The 8,260-nt window shown below is 36.9% G+C and overlaps 1 long non-coding RNA gene across 1 annotated transcript; it reads right to left on the bottom strand.

The window, feature by feature from the left end:
* Positions 1 to 355: 355 nt before the first annotated feature.
* On the bottom strand, positions 356 to 6,415 carry LOC122488985. The gene is made up of 3 exons (XR_006298796.1): positions 6,251 to 6,415; positions 1,130 to 1,299; positions 356 to 905 (listed from the first exon to the last, which is right to left on the bottom strand). It is a non-coding gene; the product is annotated as an uncharacterized LOC122488985 (long non-coding RNA).
* Between the last annotated feature and the right edge of the window lie 1,845 nt (positions 6,416 to 8,260).

The raw sequence follows: 8,260 nt of genomic DNA on the forward strand, positions 1-8,260 counted from the left end.
AAGTGATATAAGTGAGAAAGACAAATACCATATGATTTCACTCATACGTGGAATTTAAGAAATAAAACAGATAAATATGGTGGGAGGAAGTGATAGACAAACCATAAAACAGAGTCTTAGCTATAGAGAACAGAGGATTGCTGGAGAGGAGCTGAGTGGGGGGGATGCTCTAAATAGGTGATGGACATTAAGGAAGGCACATGTTATGATGATCACTGGGTGTTACATGTAAGTGAAAAATCACTAAATTCTATTCCTGAAACCAATATTACATTATATGTTAACTAACTAGAATTTAAATAAGAATTTGAAAAAAAATGCTTCCCTAACAAAAATAAAACTAAAGCTGAGCTCTCAAAAAACATAAATAAAAAAATACAAAAGAAATAGTGACGGATAAAAGCAAAATATATAAACACCCTGCTAAATAGCTCAAAGTTGTGTTTAAATTATAAAGACCCATGATGCCATTGCTTGGAAATTATGTAGTTTTAAGAAGTAATGCAGATGGGAAGCGGGACATATTATCTGTGTTTTAATATCAGTATCTCACATATTTAAACTTTAATAATAAATGTCCTGAAAGCATGAGTATATATTATGTAGCATTGAAAAAACTGTGAAGAAATAGTTTTCAAATGTTCTCTTATCATTGCTCTTTCCTAAAAGAAAAATGTCTTACATTCCCAATACATAAAATAGTTATAAGAGGTGCTCCTATATTTGATGGTTTCCCTTGATACTGACCTGTGGGGCAACTCTGAGAATTCCTAAGTCGAAAGGGGCAGAGTATGAAAACAACTGTTGTGAAGAATGTGCTGTGTGGGGTCAAGATGCTTGAGAGTTTTCAATAGGAAAGGTTGAGAGGAAGAAATTAAGCAGGTAGCTGGTGGCAGGTCCTCATACTGAAATAAAACAAAATGAAAGAGCTGATGTAGAGTAGCAGAGTGGCACTGAAATGGACCACAGGATAGGCCCAGCCCTGGGAAAAGCTTGAAAGGAGACCTTTGCAGCAGACACAGACAATAAACCAAAACAAGACAAAACATTCCAGATATTCAAACAGGTAAAGCACAAATGATATTTTAGCAACAATGATTAGCATTAAATAAAATGAATAAAACTTTACCTCTTAACTGTAAGAAGAATGAACCATGAAACGCTCTCATCTTGGATTCAAATTCCATTCACATATACTCATTCAAAGTATATCTTGCACCTGTGAGCTGGGCTCTCTGGTTTTTGGTGGGGAGATGAAGAAATGAGACCATTGTCCTTCGGCAGGAATCTTTATTCCTCCTAGAAGAGGAGTGCACATATAAAGATCATGGCAAAGGGGAAGATGTCATCCAAGGGGAGCACAGAAACAGGGCTTCTAAAACTGATACGTGGGTCAAGGCAGACAGGATACTCTCCTAAGAGAAAGGACACTTGAACTGGTTTAGCGATATACCAACAAGGGGCACTTTGACAAATTTGACTTCAGCAACACCAACAATGAAAGTAAATTAATACGTTCAATAAAGAAAAGCAAACTCACGTGTATGAACTTCTTAGTCCAGACACTGTAGTCTGCGGTTTCTTTCTGTTATTTCATTGAATGTAGTTGAATACAATTAGCAATGCACTATGACTTGGATACACTTAAAGTGATACTATTCTCACCCCAGATTAATAGGCACTGCTCAGAGGATTTCATCTGGTGACTAAAACTACCCATTAAGTTGTATCCTATCATCACTATTCTCCCAAAAGGAATTCTGTGGTCAGTCTTGAAAGTAATGACTTTTCCTCCACTATACATGGAGGAAAAACAAATGTACCAATTTAAAGTTTCATAATTTTCTGAATAATGTATAGAAATTATTTTCTCAGCTTGTACAGTCTCAAGATGATGATGAATGGTTCATGTCATGAAATGTATCTGTAAGATCAATATTCTTTTGACATTGATGTGTTTAAAAAGGACATTGAAACTCTTTAGGTGTGCAGGCCCTAGGGATTTCACTACTTTATAATCTAATTGAGAAAATACATATAATTATAATTACATATAAAAATAGGATTTAAACCCCAATTGTGTCATTTCTATTCTTAGGAGAAGAATCCATTTTTTTTTATTTAAAAAATTGTATTTCCTTCTCTCCACCATCAAATTTCTTTGATGATTTTTGTTTAAATGTCCTTTTTTTTCTAATTCCACATAATTCATTAAGACATTAATTATTATTATTACCAATATAAATAATGTAAAGTGACATTTTAAAAGATAGTGGCATTTAATCTTCTAAAATAGATTTATCATCTATTAGAGATAAAAGTACCATGTAAATGATGAAATAGACTATTTCATTGATATAATTAATCTATTAGTGATGAGGTAACTAATCAACTTTACAAACTGAAAAATTAATGAACCATTATATGATCAGGATAATTTTACTGCATGTGGCATAAATGCACCTTGAACTACCTCTAGCAAACAAGAGTAATTTATTGGCTAACGTAACCAAGGTAAGGACAGAGTTGTAATGAGAGCTCAGGAGTAAAAGTATTATCCTTTTTAGTCTCCTCCTCTCTTAATGTTGACTTCTCCCATAATTGCTAGACACAGCATTAGTGGTAGTCTCCACCGTTAAAGTACCTCACATCTGAAGCTAAAGGGGAGATAAGAGTTCTTCCCTATTGTCCCACGTTCACAAATCTCAAGGGAAAGATCCTTACTGGTCTCGTCTGAGTCAGATGCGGACTCCAATAACAATAATCACCATGAACAGAGTATCAAAATCTGTAAGAAGATGGCAACTTCCTTTGGAATCATCTAGTTAATACTGGGGCAAGAAAATGGCTAGAATGAGTTGGTGGGAATGTGGTGCACATGTGGCGAATTGCTGCACAGGCAGACAAAACAACAGATGGTTTTTAACAACTATTTGTTTTGTCTTCCTACTTTCTAATTGGCGACCATTGTCCTAGAAGCATAATTGCACTTATCTTTCTTTTTTCTTTTTCTTTCTTCTTTTTTTTGTTTTTCTTTCTTTCTTTTTTTTTTTTCAGCACAATAAAAGGGCTTCCACAATTTTAAGGCAGCAAACAGAATAGTTTAACTCATAGATATTGTCAAAGTTACACAGAAAGGAAATCTCAGGTTAATTTCAAAGGAACACTGTTCACTTGAATCTCCTTAAGTGACTTAAAAATACTTCCGAGACAACTAACTTTGTGGTGATGTCATAGGGTGAATGTTTGTGGCCCTCCCCGACCCCAAATTCATATGTTGAAGTGTAATGCCCAAAGTGATGGTATTTAGAGGTAGGGCCCTTGGAAGGTAATTATGTCATGAGGGTGGAGCCCTTATGCCTGAGATTAGTGGCCTTTTAAAGAAGAGACCAAAGAGCTATGTTGATTTTTTTTTTTCCATCTTGTAAGGACACTGAAGTCAGCGGTCTGCAACCCAGGAGAGGGCTCTCACCATATAATCTGACCATGCTGGCACCAGAATCTCCTATTTCCCACCTTGAGAGGTGTGAGCAAATGTTTCTGTTGTTGATAAGCCACCTAGTTTACAGTATTTTGTGATAGCAACCCAAGCTGACTGAGACAGATGATAACTAAACTGATATCATGGAAAAATAATATGAAAATTTTACTGTCAGGAGTTTTTTTGTATGCTAAAAAATGTTAAAAAAATATAGTAGCTCAAAGAGAAATTCTATGATACAATGTAACAAAAATAAGTATAGTAATATAAGTAACTATATTACACTGAGGAAAGGTTCAGAAAATATTATCTTTCAATCCTTTTAAATACACAGATCTTTTTCTGTCCTAGTTTGAATATATGGTGGCTGTTTACTGTTCAACAATTAGCATTTTCCTTTTGTGCCTGTATTTTGTGAGCTAGATCTATGAGGCCCCAGGGATACAGATGGAGGTTTCTGCAAGTTGGGAACTAGCTACAAAAATCATAAAATAATTAACAAAGAAAGCAAAACATTCTTTCTTTAATCTCTTTGCTGTCATTTTGAAAAGCTCATACCTGGCCATCATGCAAAAACATCAGATGCTATGGATCTATTCTATGAGAAAACACCTTAGTTTTTAAGATTGGATATTTACAAGAATTTAGATTTCCCAACAGAGAAGTCATATATTGGAGCATCACATAAGGTTACTTATTTCATTCCCAAACAAAATAAGTCACCATATTAGAGGGACTTCAGTGGAACCATGCTTAGGTATTTGGTATCTTTGAGCTGTCAAAGAAAATTACCTCTGTCAATATATTTCATTCACTTTTGAAGTACTGATATATTTTCCACTATTTTAAAGCAAATCTTGAAGGAATTGGCAGCTATGTCACTTGCATTCTGCATGAAACTGGACAAAAATATAGGTGTCCCTCAGTGACGCCAGCTCCTAGCTTTCATCTATTTGTGTGCACATTGTTGCCATCAAAAAAGAATTTGCATTGTATGAGCCCCCTTTTGGAACCTGGAGAGAATGTCAGTGTCTTCAAAATGGAAAAAGCTTTTTTGCCAGGGAAAGCTTCCACTGGAAGACAAATCTTGGTGTTCTAGGCACAGGTGGAGCACCTGTGATGCTTGGCAACACATCTGGCTTGGCTGCTTCCTTGAAGAAAGGGGCTCCACATGTCATAATGACTCACTGCCTTCTATACCGGTATGCGATGCCTAAGAGCCTCTGCCAGCAATTCTGGAAGAAACTTCGCCCACTGCCACAGAAAGATCAACTTTATCAGAGCCCAGAATTCAAAATCACTCATTTCAGCATGTTTTGTCAAGGGATGAAAGAAGAATGTGCGCGTCTTTGCTACATGTTCCAAAAGCAAAACTTTTAAGTGCTTGATTGTACTTTGGGAAAGAGTTTTATCCTTTTTGCTTGTTTGTTTTGTTTTCTCTACTTCTCTTTTATTGATTTATTTATCATATTTTATGGAGGGGGACAGACAAAAGATAAAGTGCTATAAAGGAAAACCTACTCAGAACTACTTGACAAGGAGGAGTTGATCCGTATCTTGGCTAAGGAAAAGATATATGTGACAATATGAATGAGGTAATTCATTCCAGACAGAGCCTTGACCTATGGATGCTGCTAACAACAACACAAAACAAAACAAATATACAATCCCCATCCCTCCTTCAAACCACCACTGCAACAAATACAAACTATTGCATCCAGGCCACCCATCCTGAACCAAAGACTAGAATTAGGCAACTAGCCTAAATTTATAAATGCTGGGAAAATCATGTTTTTAGTCTGTACTGAGTGTGGTAGAGTCCTGGCAAATTCTCCATGTAAAGAGATCAACAGATTCCTGGAAAAATTAGAGAGTCCTCCCAAGGTTACTTTCCTCAAACAGACTCAAATATTGAAATCTGCATCAACAATCCTCTTCTTGTCGACAAAGAGCATTGCTGTGGCAGACTTTGATCTCTATGACTTCAGGACAAAGAATGTGCCATGCCAGAACTTCAAATCAGGAAGGTCCAGAGAATTCAGTTATTACTTGACAATACACCCTCGCCTGCAAAAGCCATGTATGAAAACATTGATTCTGCTCATATGTCTTTGTAAATGAGGTTATTAGCATATGGAGTCACTTAAACAAACTACTGAAAATATCAAACTTAGATGCCAAGGACAACATGAATGCCTCCAAATTAAGGACAATTCCATATTTTTTAAAGCTGAATGATATAGTCTTGTTGACATTTTCCTTGGGGCAGAATTTTTTACTTTTAATTTTTTTTAATGTTTGTTTTTGAAAGAGAGAGTCAGAGACAAAGAGAGAGAGAGAGAGAGAGAGAGAGAGAGAGAGAGAGAGAGACTAGGAGCACGAGCAAGGGAGGGGCAGAGAGAGAGGGAGGCAGAATCTGAAACAGGCTCCAGGCTCTGAACTGTCAGCACACAGCCCAACATGGGGCTTGCACTCACAAGTCGTGAGATCATGACCTAAGACAAAGGTGGACACTTCACCTACTGAGCCACCCAGATGCCCCTAGAATTTATTTGTTATATTTGCAAAATTTGGATCTTAAATTTTGGATGACTTAAAATTTTTAGTAAGTGTCCATTAATTATATTTATAAACACATGGAACCAAGAAAGACAGAAATCTTTGAAGATTACTTTCATGTTTTGTCTCTACAATTTTGTGATTGAATAGTCACATATAACAGTTACTAAGTTACAGTTCCCAAACTTAAGTAGGCAAATGAACAGCAACCTGGACCACTCACTTTCTCCAGAAAGCTTTGTTTCTAGGTCTCCAGGGAGGCAATCTGAACTTCTTCACACATTGGATTTATAACCCTGTCTTGCCCTTTTCCTCTTGGTGGATGACGTTGATTTCTTCACAGAGAAGTTTCTTCAACTTCTATCACCAAACCTGTAAACTAATATGCATCTGTAAATCTACTCTTCCTCCTTTCTCTGCATTTATTGTGACTTTTGGTACAAATGGCTGGAATCCAGAGGGGGCAGTGCTCTAACTTCAACCAAGCTAATGATAACACTTACGAGATGGCAGATCATCCAGCTATCAGCGTTCCTAAGAGCCTGGGTAGAGTTGAGTTATCCTACCAGTGTGATCTCTTCAAATTGGGACTGATATGGGAGAGAAAACTAAATTTCTTTTTCCTTCAAGTCATGATATTATAGAGTTCTTTTGTTACAGTGATTTAGCTTTTACTCTAATTATTCACTAAGGTTCTGTCACTTTCTGTATGATCTCATGTATTGCAGTGGCTTCGCTTATTTTCAAATGTTACCAATTCTGGTATCAATCTCCACAGCCCAGAGCTGCATATCTAAATGCCCCATTGGATACTTGGATAAGCCATAGAAATTAAAATTCAATAAGCCCAAACCTTAATTGATCTCTTTTAACTCAAACTTTTCTTTCTCCACTGTAGTCCTTCTGAATGGGGGGTGCCATCAGGAACCCAGTGGCTTAGGATAGAAATCTTAGATTAACCTTCAACTTCTCTCTTTCTCATACCACTCACATACAAATAGTAAAATTATATCTACTTCCAAAAGTCTCATAAAACAAACCAGTTCTCTGTACATCCCTTGTCAAGAATATAGAACACTATTATATCTTCCTTGTGTTGCTACAACTGGCCTCTTACCGCTTTCCCTCATTACAGTCTTGTCCCTCTCTAGTTCATTCTCCACAGTGCTTAAAGTAAGATTTCTACAAGGCAAATCGAACTCAAAATCGTGCAAAGACTCTCCAAAGTTATTCAACAGAGTCAAGCTTTCTTAGTAGGGCTTACAAGGTCCTGCATAATCTGGCCCTTGATCACTTTTCCAATGTTATCTCTTGTTCCTGCATTCTTCATATGTCATATTCTAGCTACGTGAGCCTCTTGAGTTCTGCAACTGCTCTCTCTAAAAATACAACTTCAAATAATCTCTTTCCTATGCTAAAAGCAAACTCCTCCTCCTCATCAAGTGGCTAAAGACTACTTCTTCAGGTTTCAACCTAGAGGCAGATTCCACAAAAATCATTCTTAATTCTTTCAAACCTGGGCTCGATGCTCCTCCTATGTGAAAGAGTGTGCTGCCTTCACAGTAAATAGCGCCAGTCATATTGCATTATAATATCTCTTTACTGTTCCTCCTGTCACTGGAGGAGACAAAGTTTATCTTACCTATTCTGTATGCTCTATACTCTGCTACCCCCACGTCTATTAGTAGCACATAGTAGAAGTTCAACAATGACATAAAATAGGAATAAATTGTGCACATCCTTTTGCTTGGGTTTGTTTTAACACACTTTCTTGGGAAGAGTTCATAGCTTTTATTAACTTCTCAGAAAAGTCCATGGCTTCAAAACAATGATGAAGTGACTGGGTGGCTCAACTTGTTAAGTGCTGACTTTGGTCCAGGACATGATCTCACAGTGTGTGGGTTCGAGCCCTGCGTGGGGCTCTGTGCTGCTGACAGCTCAGAGCTTGGAGCCTGCTTTGGCTTCCATGTCTCCCTCTCTCTCTCTGCTCCTCCCCTGTCCATGCTCTGTATCTGTTTCCCAAAAAATAATTAAATGTTAAAAAAAACCAAAGCATCCTTGGATGCCTGCAGTATGCTAACTGTTATAACATCGTAAGATACAGCCTTTCAAAATTCTAACAGAGTATATAAAAATAACCTTTCCTCCATATATCTGTACAAATGGCCAATTCAAATAACCACAGATCATTATTCCTTTACTTCAATACTGAAAAATATA

The sequence above is a fragment of the Prionailurus bengalensis genome, chromosome B2 (assembly GCF_016509475.1).
Source record: "Prionailurus bengalensis isolate Pbe53 chromosome B2, Fcat_Pben_1.1_paternal_pri, whole genome shotgun sequence".
Lineage (NCBI taxonomy): Eukaryota > Metazoa > Chordata > Mammalia > Carnivora > Felidae > Prionailurus > Prionailurus bengalensis.